General features: G+C 45.4%; 1 long non-coding RNA gene across 1 annotated transcript; it reads right to left on the minus strand.

Moving 5' to 3' along the window:
- Nucleotides 1-942: 942 nt before the first annotated feature.
- Nucleotides 943-5,167, minus strand: LOC140212886 (uncharacterized). Its single transcript, XR_011889860.1, has 3 exons — nucleotides 4,026-5,167; nucleotides 2,608-2,728; nucleotides 943-1,342 (listed from the first exon to the last, which is right to left on the minus strand). It is a non-coding gene; the product is annotated as an uncharacterized lncRNA (long non-coding RNA).
- Between the last annotated feature and the right edge of the window lie 14,757 nt (nucleotides 5,168-19,924).

The following is a 19,924-nucleotide window of genomic DNA, read 5'->3' on the forward strand; positions in this document are numbered from 1 at the left end:
ACCCGCCGTCTTCACCGCTACCGCGAGCAATGGGCACGCGCCGGGTCATCGGCCTGGCTGTTCAGCGCCGTGTGCAGGTGTTGTCTTATTGGTTAAATTGAGCCTCGTGATCTGACAGTTCGTTAGTCGCACGAAAACATGATGGAAGAGTGCGCTGCTTGCGGCAGTGTTACGCGTCTCCTGGAACTCTTTGACCGCGCCAGCTATGTCGGTTTCGGCGGGCAAAGGCGATTTTGGCGCGAAGACGCAGAAGGAGTAGGTGTTTGAGATAGCGCTGTTTGATTGGCGAATATTTTCGCTGCATCTTTTTTTTTTGATGAAAGTAAACGGAAGAGATGTAGTCAATCTACCATGATGACACGTACTCGTTTCAACTGGCCCGTCCAGTTACCTGCGCTTAATGCATCACTAGTGCCCGTGTTTCTTCGAGCAAGTGCGATGCCAAGTAAAACTCCTGTCTTTGTAGTGGAGAAAGCATAATCGCGAGTACGCACTAGAAAAGAACTCTGTTGTGTGTTGTCATACCTTCGAACAGGCAGCGTTCCTAGCGGGCGCGACCGCTTCCTTTGTTTTCATCGCACCGTATTACTTCATTTTTTGTTTGTTTTGTGTATATTTTGGGTATGCGTGCGTATATTTCCGACAAGCGGTACTCTCACCTGGATTTTTCTACGAATTGCGCAACAACTTCTGGCCTGCCGGTGATTGACGAGCGCGACCTGTTATTTTGGCACTTCAGAAATGATATTTGTCGGTCAACCCGGTTTTATTGCATAGTGTTGCAGTAGCTATACGTAAAAAAATAACAGATTCTGCATGTCATACTCACCGCTATTTCAGAAAATTGACGGCGCAACGTGGACGCTGTCTGCAAGATGGGCGTCGTTAGTGTTCGTTCCCGTCTATCTAGAGCCATCGATTACACGAAAGTGACCGGCCAGATAATTGAAACCGACGGTCAATTCGACGATGTCAAGCTAATGTTTAGTTTGCTCCACACTTAGCGTCATGTGTATAGTCACTGGGATATGTTACCGCAAATCAAGCACATCAGTGTACTCTCGGGAAACAGAGTGGTGTCCTTATGAAATACACAGCAGAGCAAAGGCGTGCAAACGGAGTCGTGGATTTATTCAGTAAACTTGAAATCGCTTGCATTCTTCGTCCCCCCTGGAGAAACAAGACGTCGACACGGAGCTTGCAGTTATCGTTTCGAAGCCCTTCTAAAAAAAACTTGAGTCAGAAAAGTCCATAGTAGGCAGTCGAGACCGTAGACCATCGAAGGCTGCCTCAGGTGGCGTGGAGTCGGCAAGCCAAGGGCCTCCATTCGGCAATCTCGGTGCTGCACAAAACGTGTACAAACGAGGCATGAGAGGCCAGTTGTCCTGACCTACAACGAGCAGCTGCGCAGCACTTTTATAACCCCACGAGTGTCACGTCTCGATCGCCTCTGACCACTCACTCACGGGATCAGTCAAATCTGATTTATTGTTTGTCTGTTGTTGTCCCTGTAATGACGTGTCTCCACAGAGTAACGCAATTTTTTTCACAACGAAACTGTTTATGCAGACCCTGTGCCGTCATTGTCGGAATTCGCTAAAAAGGGGCCACGAGACCAAGCGGGAGAGGAAAAGAGCTCAACAGAGGGTAAAGGGTTGAGTGACCCCTTCCCCCCTGTGAGAATGCTATCTGATACGCTAATCTTTTACGGTTTTAACAGGGTGCATTTTCGGCGACCGAGCCAGACCGGCATGGAATTTATCGACGACTGATTCCACCCTGCCACAAAGGAATCTATTGTTATGCTGCCGGTTTGCGGCCAACGAACAGTGCCCATCGATTGAAACGCGAAAATAGGAATGCGTGGCTGCTGGAACTTCTTTCGCCAGCAAGAAGCACCGGCGGGCACGTCAATCGTCATACCAATCCAACCAATCGTCAAAGCGATTTCAACGCCGTAATCTCGAGTGTTGGGCCTTGCGCCCAATTTACGGAGCTTTGGATTAGTGGTTCCGCACGTTCCATCCCAGCTACAACTATGGGAAGACCGAGAGTAGTGCGCACTCCTGAAGAAGAAGCTGCCTACCGCAGAAGCGAAAATGAGGTCAAAGAATGGTGAAACAAAAGATTTACAATACAGAATGCTTGCGAAGTTTGACTTTCACTGTGTAACACTCGATGTAACTAACACAGCTTCGCTGTTCGACCATCTTCACGGACTGGAAGGGGCGGTGAATTTCTTTTCCAACCTATTTGTCGCCATGAATGAAGGATTAGTAATATACTTGATTAACGCTGTACATAGTCGGGACGAAGTCCACGCCGCTTCCCATTGCAACCGTACGACCATCAGCGCGCCCAAAAGCTTTCAGCGTTTCATAAACCCATCACGCAAAGATACGCACAAGTAACGATCTGTACTGCACAGAATACAGCGCACCACATCGTAAAAACAAATACAAGTATTACAAAGTGATAACAAATGAATAGTACGACATAAAACTAGAAGCTAGTTGCTTTTCACGCACTTGTTTAACGTTTTGGTAGCGCTATCAGCGCTTCATGTTGGAGAAGGATCAGATCGTGGGAGAGGAAGAAACGAGTTACCTGGAGAGAGGTCTAGCTGCCTTCGCTTGGATGGGGGCGCCTATGAAAGAAGGTCCCGACGAACGCCGTGTCCATGTGCATTCCAGGGGGAGAGCATGCGCGAATGTGCGTTGTTCAGATGCTGCAAAGTAACGACGAAGCTGTTAGAACAAGTCCACGATTCGCCAAGGCAGGCTTGCGTACCGTTCCACGTTACCCAGGCAACGCAAGCGCACGCGGTGATTTACTTTCGCACAGGCCACGACTGTGGACCTGGCTTTACTTCTAAACAATCTCAGCAAATTTTTTGATTACGTCCAGTCAATACAATGTATAGATGGCCCCAGCTCTGGCCTTAACATCCTGTGATTGTTTCCCCACCTCCATATTTATTCATCATCCAAAGCTTGCGTCGGCGCTTCTCCAAGTTCGAAAAGAGGTCGAAGCACTCTTGTAAGTATGAGTAGACTTTGGGACATGTTACGCTTGGTTTATTGAGACAGTGACGTCGGCGCCTTGTTTAATCCCATAGCATGTTACCCGATGCCGGGATAGAGGGAAGGCAGGAGAAAGATGACCATGAGATCATGAATATTCAGAAGAAAATATAACCGATCACAACCTAAGAATTCAGTGTGAAGTCCAGCCTAACAAACGCGCATAAGTGGCCTGTTTCTGAAAGATGACGGAATCGAGCGAACACGATGTACCGTTTACCAAGTGTAAAACTACTCATGGTATTGTATTTCCGCGCAGGTGGACAATGCCGTGCATTCCACTACAGCGACTTCAGAGGTACACCATTGGATAACCCGCCCAGCCCCCTTCCCAAGGTTCGATAAATCGACTCAGACAATGCAAATGGACGAGTTTCCGGAGAGTTGGCAAGTTAAGCCATGATTCCTTTAGTTTGTTTAGTTCCGTAAAATTTCCACGCAGCACGAATACCTTCGCAGGTGACTTCGTGAACGTATGTAGGCCACGTAAAATAGTAAGGTTCCCTCCGCTTTCTCTAAAATTATTTAAACGCCTATAATCCGATATTTCTTAACTAATTTTTTTTGGGACGTGTTTGCAAAAAATAAAGAAAGCGTCGGCAGGAGATTGAAGTGTCACCGGATTCGTGGGAAAACTATCTATACCTGGGATAACTATCTATACCTATAACACCTAGCATGTGCAAAAATGCAGCAAAGCACATTATTCCACAAATATGCTAGCCTCAGTGGAAGAAATACCACTAACGCTAACGTCCTTTAACCACAGAAAACCCAAATTTGAAATCGCGCGTTCGCTCTCCGATTGTCTCGTGCGGCATTTCATAAGATGACGTGTCTCAAACCGCCTGCACTCGCGTTTGCGGAAGATCTCATAACGTTCAATGATCTGTTCAGGTTATAAATGACAAGACTAAATTTCGTAGCAAATGGATTACTCACCTTGTGCGTGTATGAAATGGTAAGGCACGTTAGCCGGCCCAGTCTTCACAATGTGGTGGTGAAGTGCAAAGCGAGGCCACGGCCGGACTGGAGCACGCGCCATGCGCGTAGTCTAGTCCGAACGTGAGCAAGCAGGCCAACCGGTTCAGAAAAAGGATGGATGGATGGATGGATGTTATGAGCGTCCCCTTTGGAACGGGGCGGTGGCTTGCGCCACCAAGCTCTTGCTACTATGCTGCCTAATATCCTACCTAGGTTAACCAATGAAAAAAAAAAAAAAACCACTATGAACTACCACGTCCAAATTTTCTGATACCCTATTGGGAACTGTGCTTTTGTACGTCTCCGTCTTTTGTCGTTTCCCTACTTTTCTTCCACCAATCCTCCAATCGCCTCTTACTGATGTCTATTGCGGACCTGTTTGCTTTACCACTGCTCCCGCTGAACCCAAGGGCTTCAAGGAGGCCAGTGGTGCCTAAATCGACCGCTGGATAGACGTCTTCACATTCTAATAAAATATGCTCCGTCGTTTCCCTAGCTTTACCGCAGCAAGCACATGCTTCTTCTTCCTTCTTATATCTCGCTTTATAGGTGCGTGTTCTAAGGCATCCCGATCTCGCTTCGAAAAGTAATGAGCTTCCCTTTGAGTTATCATAAATGGTTTCTTTCCTAATTTCGTTTTTTCCCCTTAAGTAGTTACTCATGGCAATTTTCCTTTCCATTGCCGCCACCCATGAGATTAATTCAGCCTCTCTGACTTTCCGCTTGACCTTCTTTGTTGCTGTGTTGCCCACCCCACAGGCCGCATACTTGCTGGTAAGCTTCCTAGTTCTTTTCCTCCACTGTGAATCAATGTTTTGCCTGTACAGATACCTGAACACTCTCCCAGCCCATTTACTTTCCTCCATATTCCTCAGCCGTTCTTCATACTCAATTTTACTGCGAGCTTCCCTCACTTCAAAACTAGTCCAGCCCATATCCCCTTGCACAGCTTCATTTGTAGTCTTCCCGTGAGCGCCCAATGCGAGGCGACCCACTGACCTTTGGTTCCCGTCGAGTCCTGATTGTACCCCTGATTTAAAGCAAACAACCGCATTTCCAAAAGTAAGTCCTGGAACCATTACCCCTTTCCACATACCTCGGTGGACCTCGTACCTATTGTATCCCCATAGCGCTCTGTGCTTCATTATGGCTGCATTTCTCTTCCCCTTGACTGTTATGGTTTTTTCCTGTGTTTCCATATATCCGTTGCCTTCGTTTATCCATATACCAAGGTATTTATATTCTGTTACCCGAGGTATTTCTTGGCCCTGTATCTCCACTGTCTGTTCACTGTTTTCATTGAATACAATAACACCTGATTTTCTAACACTAAATTTCAAACCTAAATTGTTGCCTTCCTTTGCAGAGATATTAGCCAGACGTTGCAAATCACTTTGCTTGTTTGCGAGCAACACAATGTCGTCCGCATAAAATAAACCTGGGAGTTGCTGCTCTATTACTGTACCTGCCTGTTTGTATGAGAGATTAAACCCGATATTACTTCCTTCTAGCGCCCTCTCCATCCTCACCATGTACATCATAAACAGCAGCGGGGATAAAGGGCACCCCTGCCTGAGTCCCTTGTTGATATGAACTTTCTCCGCGCTCCTCATCCCTTCCCATTCAACGCAAACAGTATTTTCTAGGTAAATCTCTCTCAAAAGCTGTATACAATCGTTACCTAAGCCTTCCCCTTCCAGAATATCCCACAAAATGCTGCGGTCTACGTTGTCGTATGCTCCTGTAATGTCCAAAAAGGCCACATACAACGGTCTGCTTTCTGCTTTTGATATTTCAATACACTGAGTAAGAACAAACAAGTTATCATCCAAACGCCTACCTATTCTAAAGCCATTCTGAAGCTCTCCCAAAATGCCATTATTTTCTGCCCATGCTTGAAGCTTTAATTTGATTGCCTGCATTGCTAGCCTGTATATTACCGATGTAATGGTCAACGGTCTATACGAGTGAATTCTGTCTTTCTCCCCCTTACCTTTATAAATTAAATTCATTCTACTTTGTCGCCAACTGTCTGGTATTCGTCTATCTTTTAAAGTTTTTTCAACTGCTTTCACGAGAGCTTCCTTACTTTTTGGTCCCAGTTCATTTATCAGCCTAACGGGAACCTCGTCTAGCCCTGTGGCTGTGCGCTTAGGAATTTTCTCTTCCGCTTTCTTCCAGTTTAAATTTGTAAGCACTAGCTCCTTTCCCCCTTGGGTCTCTTTCATGCTCTTTTTTTCTTCAAATACAACCTTGTCCTTGCGTTGGAAAGATTCGGCTGTTACTTTTTGGATGTAATTTATTGCTGCTTCTCCTTCCCGTCTGTTTTCATCTTCGTCTAGGATATGTTGTTGTATTGTTGTTGCCTTCCTGCCTAATAATTTTATGTGGTTCCAAAATATTCTAGGTGCGGCTTTCTTTTTCTCGCGTATTTCTGACCACCAACTTTCACTTTCACCTTTTAATTTTGCTTGCACCAGTATTTGAACCATACTTTTTCTCCCGGTATATTTCCCATTTACTGGTTTCTTCATCCTGCGGCAACTGCGCCCTCTTTGCCTGCCTGTGCTCTCGAGATGCTTTCTGTCGTTCGGCGATGGCTTCTCGTATCTCCTTGTTCCACCAGCTTTTCGGTTTCTTTTTTCCTTTTCAATGAACATGTTGTTTCTCTTTCCGTATTTCTGTCGTTACTACACTTAGAAGCTCACCATATTCCCACCCCTTACTTGGCGACTTGCCAATTTCTTCCTCCACTCTAGTGACTATATTTGCTATTTGTTCAGCGTTCAAATTTGGTCTGGCCATTTTGCTTTCGTTGCTCTCTTTCCAAACTACATATCCCATTTTCAAAATGATGCGTTTATGGTCACTCTCTATGCTGCTAAACCCTTCCTCATCGATGACCATTTCTCTCAACTTATCATGAATTCCTTCTGTCATCAGACAGTAATCAATGGTCGATTGCCGGTTTCCCACTTCCCACGTGATCTGTCCTTCACACTTAGGCCCTGTATTCACGATCACGAGGTTATGTTGCTCGCAAAGGTCTAGCATTGACTTCCCGTTATTGTCGTTATAGCCATCTAAATCCTGTATGTGGGCATTCATGTCACCTAATAGGACTATCTCAGCACCATTCCCGAAACCCCTAATATCAGCGCTTATGCATTCCACTAACTCTTTATTCTTCTCTGTGCAATTTATTCCGGTCCACAAATACGTAACTCCAAGCCAAGTTTCTTTCCCACTCATTGTACCTGATAACCAAAGATGCTCTTGACATTGTGAATTTACTCTTTTCCATTTGGCTCCCTGATGGATGAGCATTCCGACTCCCCCTCCCTTTTTCCGACTTAGTTCTGTTGCACCCTTCCCTGTCTACTTGTCTACTGCGAGCGCTCTCCTTTTATGCGTTCTTTCGACCACGTGGTCCCCTAGTGTACGAGGAGAGAGAGAGGGGCAGTGAGCGAGAGAACTGTTTCTGCCGCACGGTGGCTCCCTCCCCGGAGTGGTATAGCGTGCCCGTCCCCTCGTCAAGTTTCACCCCCGACGCCAGCGCTCGTCTTTCACCCTACCGGCGGAAGGCGAACTTTCTCGGTTAGTCATGCTTGACTCCACGTGGCCGCGTCTTTGTGAATTCACGTGAAAAGGATCGACACTAGTTGAAGGAGCGATGCTTCTCGAGCCAGCATTTCGACACTAGGACTTCTCTTAGGTCAAGGCAACAATGGCCGCTTATGTTCGATGGAAACACGCACTCGTGGTGATTGTCAAGTGGACGTGTAGAGTACGATGACAAAAAAAAAAGTCGAAATGTTCAAAAAACGACAGTCATTAGTTGTGTTAGGTACATTACAAGGAGGAAGGGGGCTGAAGCCGAAGGGTTGCCGCTGATTCTTTCAAGTGGTTGTAAGAATACAAAATATGGACGAGAGTTCTCACGTGCAAGCAGGGCCTGTCAATCGTAGGGGCCTACTTTTCCGTTAAACCAGGAAGAAGAGAGACCTCTTTTTACGGTTAAAAAACTAACAATAAGATATAAAAATGAGTTAACAGGAAATAACCTGTGTCAATACACTCGTATATGAACAAATTGCTTTCATTTCACATTTGCTCTAAGTACTCAATCCGCTCGGTGGCTAAATAGCGTTGCGATGCTTACCACTTGGACGCATTCTCAGCTATTTCATTCAAGAAAAATGCTCGTTTACAGCGCTTGGGATTGTAATGTGAAAAGCACCACATCGCTTAAAAAAGAATACGGAGGCGTCCACTGCGGTGTCCCTCCTAATCGTTAGAACCCTCAACCTGACATAACCTACCCGTTTTCCCACTGCTGCGCACCGGCAGGACAATGTTATGCATACTTATCACATGCAGCATATCAGAGAAAAAAATAATATGAGTGTTATGTTCTTGTTTGTGTAGACGTTGTAAAACAAGCGCAGTTACCCAGAATGACAATAAATAAATCACAGCCTTCTGGTACTGAAAGTGCGGAATGTAAATTTTATAAAAAATTATGGGCTTTTACGTGCCAAAACCACTTTCTGATTATGAGGCACGCCGTAGTGGAGGACTCCAGAAATTTGGACCACCTGGGGTTCTTTAACGTGCACCTAAATGTAAGTATACTGGTGTTTTTGCATTTCGCCCCCATCGAAATGCGGCCGCCGTGACCGGGATTCGATCCCGCGACTTCGTGCTCAGCAGCCTAACACCATAGCCACTGAGCAACTACGGCGGGTGGAATGTAAATTTTACAGGCCGCACACGAAATAAATGAATACCGACAGTCGCGCAGACTCCCGAAAGTGAACGTAACCTTCTGCTGACTAAAAACTGACCTGATGCTAACAAATATTTAGCTGGAAAATGACTGTATCACAATATATGTTTGCCTTAAAGTCACGTAAAATGTGCTGAAGTCGGAAAAATAAAAGCTTGACTCAAGCGCGCGTTTCCTTCGCACAGACAATTTATTTTCTAGTTGAACATAACGACCCAGGGCTAGCTGTGCTTTCACGACGTTTCAACGGTGAAAGTGATTGTCTCTGCTTGATCCAGATCAGTGCAGATCTCATTTGACACGAAGCACTTGCGACAAACCATCGGCGTAAAGTTTTCGCACGTAGCACGGCGCGTGCAGGAAGTCATGCTTCGACAGTGCAGAGGAATGGAGGACTGTTCCCTTTTTGTTTTTACCTTGCTTTGAACTCTAATAAAAATGCACCAAAGGCGCACGCAGCGTGCAACTGAAGCACGTGCGACAGCTAAGCAACTCACGTTTACACAACTAAACTGAAATCCAAATTCCAATGCCCACGCGACATGCGGTGAACCATCGTGTGCATTGACCGATCTTTGGTTGATTTAGTACTCTGTACGGTTAAGACAATTGCACAAAGGACAAGAAGAAAATCAAATAAATGTCGCGGTGCATCCTGCAAATACGGTTATTCTTTTTTTTTTCTTCACAAAAGCAAAGTTGCATGCAAAAAGTTTCTAGACAGAATCGGGAAGGGAATAAGCGATATTTCGAAAGCTGCTGCAAGCCTGCAGTGACGGTGGCGAGCTTGTGCGAGTCGATGAGTCACCGATAAGAGCCGACGCCGTATTCCAGAGAAAGCGTGACCATGGCTCGCCCACTTTAGGCACTTGTCATTCGGCGAAGCTTCCATTCATTAGCCTGTGTGCGGAGGGGGAGTCACACGCGGACAATAGAGAAGCCCTTCTTGCGTTAGCCAGATGCCGTGCGACAGCTTTCTCCGAACTGCTAGGAATTGGCAAGATAGTCGCAGGTTCCCTTTCCATACAGGGAGCGTCGTCGGTGCATGCCAGTTTAGAAAGAACGTCAAGTGGAAAGTCAGAGAGGGCATCAGAGGCAATGGAAAAGAAACCTGCCAAGAATAACTACTTCAGAGAAGAAAAAAAAACGAAATCAGGAAAGAAACAATTTATGATAACTCAAAGGGAAGCTTATTACTTTTCGAAGCGGGATCACGATGCCTAGAACAGGCACCTATAAAGCGATATATAAGAAGGAAGAAAAAACATGCGCTTGCTGCGGTAAAGCTAGGGAAACAATGGGGAATTTTTTTTATTAGAATGTGAAGATATCTGCCCAGCGTTCGATTTAGCCATCACTGGAATCCTTAAAGCCCTTCGGTTCAGCGAGAGCAAGGGGAAGGTAAACATGTCCGCAATAGAGATTAGAAAGAGGCGATTGGAAGATTGGTGGAAGATAAGTATGGAAACAACAAAAAAACGGAGACGTAAAAAACAAAATTCACAATAGCGGGTCAGAAATTTTGGTTATGGGAATTCATCCTGGGTGTTTTAATGCGGAGCTTTCTTTGCCTCTTCCTTCATCTTTCCCACTCATGCTGCTTCTGCTGCTGCTGCGGCGTTCTGCTGTGGGCTGCTGCTGTCGCGCACACCGCGTCGGGGGATGGTTCAGAGCGTGTATATAGATAACATGCGCAAGTAAGAGAGGGAAGGCGAAGGGAGAAACTCGTTTTCACCTCACGGCGTCGAATGTGCACAATGCCCTCTGGAGCTCCCTGGCCGTCACCACCTTAGTCTCGTGACAGCTGTAATTATCCGTGTTCACCTCAGAAGCATTGCAGAAACTGCAGTGCTTCCCTTTCTCCTAAGGAGCCAGTCCAGAGGGGACGTCGATTGAACTGTAAGGAGAAGGGCGGAGAAGAGGCAGTTCCCATACAAGGGAGAGGGGGAGGTAACTTGAGAAGGCAAGGAAACGCCACTACTGTACGACAGCGGTTGCGGGTAAACATGATAAACTTACGTTCAAGGCACGGCGATGTGCTTTGCTGCTATTTCTGAACAATAAACGTAGAGGGGGAGATCCGGGGTCTATGTACAGAATGATGCTGGGTTGATGAGTACATGAAAGCTCTGGGACGCGGCACCTACGGGTACGAAGCCCTCTTTCCATTTGACAACGGCGTGAATATGTTCAAGCGGGCAATTTACTCAGGGCGCGCAGAAGCAGAGCCGCATTAATTAAAGCGCACCGCACGGTCCAGGTGGCACTACGGAAGCAGTCGACCGCCAAATCAACACTTCTGTGCCCGCCGCGTTAGCTTTGCGGCTATGGCATTGCTAGAGGTCGTGGATTTGATCCCAATCGCGGCAGCCGCATTTAGAAGGGGGCGAAATCGAAAACGCACGTGCGCTTAGATTTCGGGACACGTTAAAGAGCATCACGGTGTCAAAATTAATCCGGAGTCCGCCACTACGGCGCGCCTCATAATCCAATTGCGGTTTTGGCACGTACTGCCCCATGATCCAATTGAAGTTTAATACTTCTGCCACAATGCGATGTGCCATGTGACGAAATGACAACGCTCAACCCTCTCAGAGCTTATAAAATATGGCGCACAAGAACGACTCAAACACTACTCCCTGCGTGTTCTGTGTACTAGGCAGACAAACAGCAGTGGTGTACGCAAGGTAACATTTAACATCAACTCACCACTCTCGTGTTAGCCTAAACGTTGAAGAAATTAAGCTTTAGCCGTCAACATCACCGCTAAATATCTTCGAGTACGCAAAGCTTTGCTTACATCGACTCCCACAGTGCGTGGGATCCTGCATAATTTTTCTTTCCTTTTCTCTTCTTTAACCTAGGTAGGATATTAGCAAGAGCTTGGTGGCGCAACCTACCGCCCCGTTCCAAAGGGGACGCTCACAGCATCCATCCATCCAATTGACCCGGTCAAAGAGAAGGCAGAAGCGCACAAGAGCTCTGTCTGAACATTTCGCGAGAAAGCGCAAAAACGACTGCCAGTTAGACAAGAACGGAAATCGTGCGGATCTCACGCACTGTGGGAATCGATGTAAGGGAAGCTTTATGCGCTGGTTCTTCGACTGACGGTAATTAATACTGATGTTGACGGCGAATCTTAAATTGCTTCAGCGCTTAACCCAGTGACATAGTGGTGAGTTGATGTTAGCCTTTACTCTCTGCCACGCTCAGGCACGTAAAGAGGGGGGGGGGGGGGCGAAATTAAGCGGCATAACCCCAACCTCCCCGCCCACGCCACCACTTCGCACACATTCCTAAAGAGCCGCCAAATCAATCTCGAGACTTGACAGCTATTCGGCGGTCGAGATTTGGCTGCCTCTTTCACTCCTTTTGGATGGCTGTAGTTATCGGCATCTCCTGGGGTGTGAAGGCGAGTGTTCTCATCGATTCGATGCCCGCGCAACTAACTCGAGATGCGTTCAGTTGTCACCATTTATGCAACGATCACGCGAAGCACTATTGCTTCATTAGTCCAACTTTCTTTGTTTAGACTAATCCAGGCACCAGGAAAGGGATTCGGTACGTAGTGAGCTATAGCCTGTTTATGCTTGTGGAATGAGTTGGGGCCAGAGGAAACGCCAGTTGCATTTAGCTTTTCCTTTTGCTTCAATATTTCCTCGAGTGACGGCTCGCCGCGACACTGGCAGATCCTCGGAACCATATAACCGTGATATGGATTAAACTGGAAAATAAAATCATGCTAAACAGTGTCCATCATCAAACCTTGCAATAACCCGTAAACCATAAGCAATATAAATGTCACCCGTTACCTCGTCTGGTTTTTCCCCAATTGTACAGCACTTCATTAAAACTTCTTTCTGGGCGAGTTGGTGCATACTTGACATAAAAATTGTTACAGCGCAATCACATGCAACCACAAGTATGAAGGACAGCGCTTGTGTCCCGTCCTTCATACTTGTGGTTGCATGTGATTGCGCTGTAACAATTTTTATGTCATGTACAGCACTTTTCGTGCAAAATTGAAAACGTCGAAACAAGAGTAGCAAGGAGCTGACAAATTAGCCAATCTACTAAAGGAGAGCCGAGGCAACAGCCAAACAAGAAGGAAAAGCGAAAATTAACAAATTTAACCGTCTTCTGTGAAAATATTTTTGGATCAACATCTTTTTTTAAAGACGAAGTAGAGAAAACGTCGCCGGAAGGTGGAGAATGATTCCGTGTGTTTATATTGCGCTTCTACAGTTGTCACTCAAGCCGCCTGACGTAGCCACGCTGGGCGCAGTACGCCTAGAACCGCAGCGTCCTGCGCTTTACACGGCTTCCGTCGTCAGTGATCTACCGCCTCTGGCCGCGCAATGGCGGGTTGCTTGAAAAAAATGTACTAGCTAGCGTGAAAACTCGTCGCTGGAACCGAGCAGTCTGTCTGGAAACTACTCAAGAAACGGATTAACCTTGCAGCCTCTGGGAGTGTGCACCGGTGAGTAAAAAAACACTGCTTCGCACTTTCAACTTCTTCGGGTGCGAGGCGGATAAAACATATTCCTGTAGTGAAATTTATTTTCAAAGTGGAAAATCACAGTAATGATCTTGCTCTTCAAAGGCAATTCAAACAAGGCTCTTGTTATTTTGACACGTTGCTAAAATTCCTAGCACGGAGTACAGTATCAAAAATTGTTTTGGCTGTGTCTGCATGAATGATACACGGCGATAAATTCACAGCACATTAGTGCAAGTGTACTTCCGGTGATACAGTTTCATTAATATCATTTGATACATAATAAAATTACTGTTTATTACCTAGTAGCTGGCAAAAAAATTAATCGAGGTTTCACTAAGCACAGCCTGCACAAGGACACCATTGAAAGAAATGCACACTCAAAACAGTGTTGTGTGTGTGTGTGTGTGTGTGTGTGTATGTGTGCTTTTCTTTCATGGAGCGTTTTGTGCACTGTTCTTAGCCATACATGAATGACATGCTCACCCATGCCTCCACCATAGTAATTGAGGCTTTCTTCTTTTGCCTCCAGCCTCCAAATGCTGCTCATATTTGTTCACCCCTTTGGACTCTATTGTCGCTGGACGTACAAGTCGACCGTGAATGTGTCACCACAGAGCCAGAATCCTCGCAAGGTATGTTTCTTAACACTTCAACTAGAACTGTCATTTGCTCATTAATTGGGCAAACTTTTGTTTCACCATTCTTTGCTTGCATCTTTGTCATGGCTTCATGATTTCTCTTTTCAGGAAGGACGAAAGAGAGATTATTGGTTTGCAAGCTACCCACGCCAAACCATGAGAAGCTCGACGGTCACCATAATGACAACAGGTCCTCTTGAACTACGTGCCTCACCATGAAATGTTTGCAAGTTTACCAGATAGAGGGCTGTCAGCGCTATCACGAAAGCAGCAGTCTACAGTTTTGTATCGTACCGAGCGGGAATGCTAAAATTTGACATATAAGCTTGCTTGATTTTAAGGGCGTTGTATGAAAATTGGAGAAGTTACAAGTTGAGTCCAAGCTTGTTTCTTTTTTCGTCATGTAGCAAGCTCCTACTTGGTAATGCACAAACTCTGTCATCTGCTATTTGCAAATCAGATTGACGGGCATTACCACCAAGTATCACATGCTCCCTCGTAGCGTTAATTCGTTACATGAAACTGCAAAGAATTTTAAAGCCTTCAAAACCGCTGAGTGCAATTTTGAGGAAATGATGCTTCACGTTCACAAACTCTGGCAGTCACTCTTCACTTTATTATTCTATTTTTTATTTAAAGTACACTCAGGGCCATATGCCATTAAAGAGGGGAGTGGGTACAAAGCAGTAGAGTAAAACAAATGAACAAGAGCAGTGAGTTCTGGTAATACAATCATTCTCCTGATTATACAATGTTAACTAATGTTTTGCAAAAAAACGTTTGTTATCGGTGATGGCTACAATGCTTGAGGGAAGGTGGTTCCATTCCAGAGATGTGCGGGGGACGAAAGATTGAAAGAAAGACTTCGTGTAGCAAGAATCAATCCCTGCGATACTGCGATGATCGATGCAGTTTGAAATGTACTTGAGGCCGCGGTTTGAAGTCGTCGTGAAGTGTGGTATGATGGAAAATTTTATGAAATACCGAGACATGGCGACTGCAGCGATTAGCTAGGGGAATACGTGCTGGTTAGTTTCATTAAGGTTATACTCGCTGTATGGTTATAATTAGAAAGAATGAAACAAGCAGAGTAAGTTTGTACTAGTTCAAGTGAAGTAACAAGACTAACGCGACTGGGATCCCATACTGCAGATGCATATTCAAGTTTTGAGCGTATTAGCATCTTGTAAAGGTGTAGTTTTAAAGTATACAGTGCTTTGGAAAAGTTGCGCTGTAAGTACCCGAGCAGCTGAATAGCATTGTTAATGACACTCCGTATGGTGCAACTTAAATTATTTGTAACGTGTACACCAATATATTTATAGGACATGAAATCTAAGGGAACATTGTACAGATGGTAAGTGATAGGATTAGAATTAGATCTGGATATTGCATTTTTGACTTGTTAACTACAAAAGGCTCATGTACAGTTTGAATCAAATCAGTAACTAGGCTAGCCCTACACCCTTAGAGATGGCTAGAACAGGCAACTTCACACAGCTGGCCTACTATATACTTCTCAAACATAACAAACCAATAAAATCAAATTTTATTTCTCTTCAAAGAGCAGATGACATACCTGAGGACAGTGTGTTCACAAGAAAGTTTATGCAATATACTTGAAGTTTGGCTTAACATTCATCCAATCAACAGTGGACGAGCAAGGGAAGTCTCAGCATGGAATCTTATCTTCGTCACGGCCCTCACAAATATGTTTGATTGTTGAAACGTTGGCTGCAGGCTGATGCTTCCCTTGCTCACGTCTGTTACTCAACTGAAGTGTTCATCTTCTGGTAACCTTTCTGCATTGTTTGAACATGCAAACCGAGATGTTTCTTCAACATGAAACCGTAAATTGCATTTTACAAGGATCTTCGAGCATTAATTGGGCATACTTATATGTTTAGTTAGTGTCCATGTTTATACACAATATTTGCGGAGGACCTTGTAAGCGCTGTCGTCTCCGTAACGTTCCTCGCCTTCCTAAGAGTACTCCACTTGTGTCAAAGTCTTTACTGCTGCGCCTGAAGACCAAATGTGCAGCAGAAATCCAGAACACAATATGTGATCTAAAATTTAGGATAATGTTTTTTCCCCTCTACACTTCGTGCCTATCGCCAATGTTTTGAAAACAATGTAATATTGCAGCTTGAGCTTACCTTACTGACGGTACATCTTTGCCGAGGACTTCTTATGTTTCTTTTTTTAATCTAGCTGAAATCGTCGAATGCAGACAACACACGTATAGTATCATCATCATCATCAGCCTGGTTACGCCCACTGCAGGGCAAAGGCCTCTCCCATACTTCTCCAACTGCCCCGGTCATGTACTAATTGTGGCCATGTTGACCCTCCAAACTTCCTAATCTCATCTGCCCACCTAACTTTCTGTCGCCCCCTGCTACGCTTCCCTTCCCTCGGAATCCAGTCCGTAACCCTTAATGACCATCGGTTATCCTCCCTCCTCATTACATGTCCTGCCCATGCCCATTTCTTTTTCTTGATTTCAACTAAGATGTCATTAACGCGCGTTTGTTCCCTCACCCAATCTGCTCTTTTCTTATCCCTTAATGCTACACCAATCATTCTTCTTTCCATAGCTCGTTGCGTCGTGCTCAATTTAAGTAGAACCCTTTTCGTAAGCCTCCAGGTTTCTGCCCCGTACGTGAGTACTGGTAAGACACAGCTGTTATAAACTTTTCTCTTGAGGGATAATGGCAGCCTGCTGTTCATGATCTCAGAATGCCTGCCAAACGCACCCCAGCCCATTCTTATTCTTCTGATTATTTCACTCTCATGATCCGGATCCGCAGTCACTACCTGTCCTAAGTAGATGTATTCCCTTACCACTTCCAGTGCCTCGCTACCTATCGTAAACTGCTGTTCCCTTCCGAGACTGTTAAACATTACTTTAGTTTGTTGCAGATTAATTTTTAGTCCCACCCTTCTGCTCTGCCTCTCCAGGTCAGTGAGCATGCATTGCAGTTGGTCCCCTGAGTTACTAAGCAAGGCAATATGATCAGCGAAGCGCAAGTTACTAAGGTATTCTCCATTTACTCTTATCCCCAATTCTTCCCAATCCAGGTCTCTGAATACCTCCTGTAAACATGCTGTGAATAGCATTGGAGAGATCGTATCTCCCTGCCTGACGCCTTTCTTTATAGGGATTTTGTTGCTTTCTTTATGGAGGACTACAGTGGCTGTGGAGCCGCTATAGATATCTTTCAGTATTTTTACGTACGGCTCGTCTACACCCTGATTCCGCAGTGCCTCCATGACTGCTGAGGTTTCGACTGAATCAAACGCTTTCTCATAATCAATGAAAGCTATATATAATGGTTGGTTATATTCCGCACATTTCTCTATCACCTGATTGATAGTGTGAATATGATCTATTGTTGAGTAGCCTTTACGGAATCCTGCCTGGTCTTTTGGTTGACGGAAGTCTAAGGTGTTCCTGATTCTATTTGCAATTACCTTAGTAAATACTTTGTAGGCAACGGACAGTAAGCTGATCGGTCTATAATTTTTCAAGTCTTTGGCGTCCCCTTTCTTATGGATTAGGATTATGTTAGCGTTCTTCCAAGATTCCGGTACGCTCGAGGTCATGAGGCATTGTGTATACAGGGTGGCCAGTTTTTCTAGAACAATCTGCCCACCGTCCTTCAACAAGTCTGCTGTTACCTGATCCTCCCCAGCTGCCTTCCCCCTTTGCATAGCTCCCAAGGCTTTCCTTACTTCTTCCGGCGTTACTTGTGGCATTTCGAATTCCTCTAGACTATTCTCTCTTCCATTACCATCGTGGGTTCCACTCGTACTGTATAAATCTCTATAGAACTCCTCAGCCACTTGAACTATCTCATCCATATTAGTAATGATATTGCCGGCTTTGTCTCTTAACGCATACATCTGATTCTTGCCAATTCCTAGTTTCTTCTTTTCTGCTTTTAGGCTTCCTCCGTTCCTGAGAGCTTTTTCAATTCTATCCATATTATACTTCCTTATGTCAGCTGTCTTACGCTTGTTGATTAACTTCGAAAGTTCTGCCAGTTCTATTCTAGCTGTAGGGTTAGAGGCTTTCATACATTGGCGTTTCTTGATCAGATCTTTCGTCTCCTGCGATAGCTTACTGGTATTCTGTCTAACAGAGTTACCGCCGACTTCTATTGCACACTCCTTATTGATGCCCACAAGATTGTCGTTCATTGCTTCAACACTAAGGTCCTCTTCCTGAGTTAAAGCCGAATACCTGTTCTGTAGCTTGATCTGGAATTCCTCTATTTTCCCTCTTACCGCTAACTCATTGATCGGCTTCTTATGTACCAGTTTCTTCCGTTCCCTCCTCAAGTCTAGGCTAATTCGAGTTCTTACCATCCTGTGGTCACTGCAGCGCACCTTACCGAGCACGTCCACATCTTGTATGATGCCAGGGTTAGTGCAGAGTATGAAGTCTATTTCATTTCTAGTCTCGTCGTTCGGGCTCCTCCACGTCCACTCTCGGCTATCCCGCTTGCGGAAGAAGGTATTCATTATCCGCATATTATTCTGTTCCGCAAACTCTACTAATAACTCTCCCCTGCTATTCCTAGTGCCTATGCCGTATTCCCCCACTGCCTTGTCTCCAGTCTGCTTCTTGCCTACCTTGGCATTGAAATCGCCCATCAGTATAGTGTATTTTGTTTTCACTCTCGCCATCGCCGATTCCACGTCTTCATAGAAGTTTTAGACTTCCTGGTCATCATGACTGGATGTAGGAGCGTAGACCTGTACAACCTTCATTTTGTACCTCTTATTAAGTTTCAGAACAAGACATTCCACCCTCTCGTTAATGCTATAGAATTCCTGTATGTTACCAGCTATATTCTTATTAATCAGGAATCCGACTCCTAGTTCTCGTCTCTCCGCTAAGCCCCGGTAGCACGGGACGTGCCCGCTTCTGAGCACTGTATATGCTTCTTTTGGTCTCCTAACTTCACTGAGCCCTATTATATCCCATTTCATCATCATCATCAGCCTAGTTACGCCCACTGCAGGGCAAAGGCCTCTCCCATACTTCTCCAACTACCCCGGTCATGTACTAATTGTGGCCATGTTGTCCCTGCAAACGTCTTAATGTCATCTGCCCACCTAACTTTCTGCCGCCCCCTGCTACGCTTCCCTTCCCTTGGAATCCAGGCCGTAGCTCTTAGTGACCATCGGTTATCTTCCCTCCTCATTACATGTCCGGCCCATGCCCATTTCTTTTTCTTGATTTCAACTAAGATGTCGTTTACCCGCGTTTGTTGCCTCACCCAATCTGCTCTTTTCTTATCCCTTACGTTACACCCATCATTCTTCTTTCCATAGCTCGTTGCGTCGTCCTCAATTTCAGCAGAACCCTTTTCGTAAGCCTCCAGGTTTCTGCCCCATATGTGAGTACTGGTAACACACAGCTGTTGTACACTTTCCTTTTGAGGGATAGTGGCAACCTACTGTTCATGATTTGAGAGTGCCTGCCAAACGCACCCCAACCCATTCTTATTCTTCTGGTTATTTCAGTCTCATGATCCGGATCCGTGGTCACTACCTGCCCTAAGTAGATGTATTCCCTTACCACTTCCAGTGTTTCGCTACCTATCGTAAACTGCTGTTCTCTTCCGAGACTGTTAAACAGTACTTTAGTTTTCTGCAGATTAATTTTCAGACCCACCCTTCTGCTTTGCCTCTCCAGGTCAGTGAGCATACTGCCCGCTAATTCTTCCAATAGCACTGCTAGACTCGCCTCACTAGATAACGTTCTAGCGTTAAACGTTGCCAGGTTCATATTCCAATGGCGGCCTGTCGGGATACACGTATAGTATGAAACACGTCAAATAGCAATGTACGCAACACAAGTACGAGTGTAGCCGAGCACAATATCGTTGTCGTTGCTTTGCGGCACGCCAAACAT

Source organism: Dermacentor andersoni, chromosome 8 (assembly GCF_023375885.2).
Source record: "Dermacentor andersoni chromosome 8, qqDerAnde1_hic_scaffold, whole genome shotgun sequence".
Lineage (NCBI taxonomy): Eukaryota > Metazoa > Arthropoda > Arachnida > Ixodida > Ixodidae > Dermacentor > Dermacentor andersoni.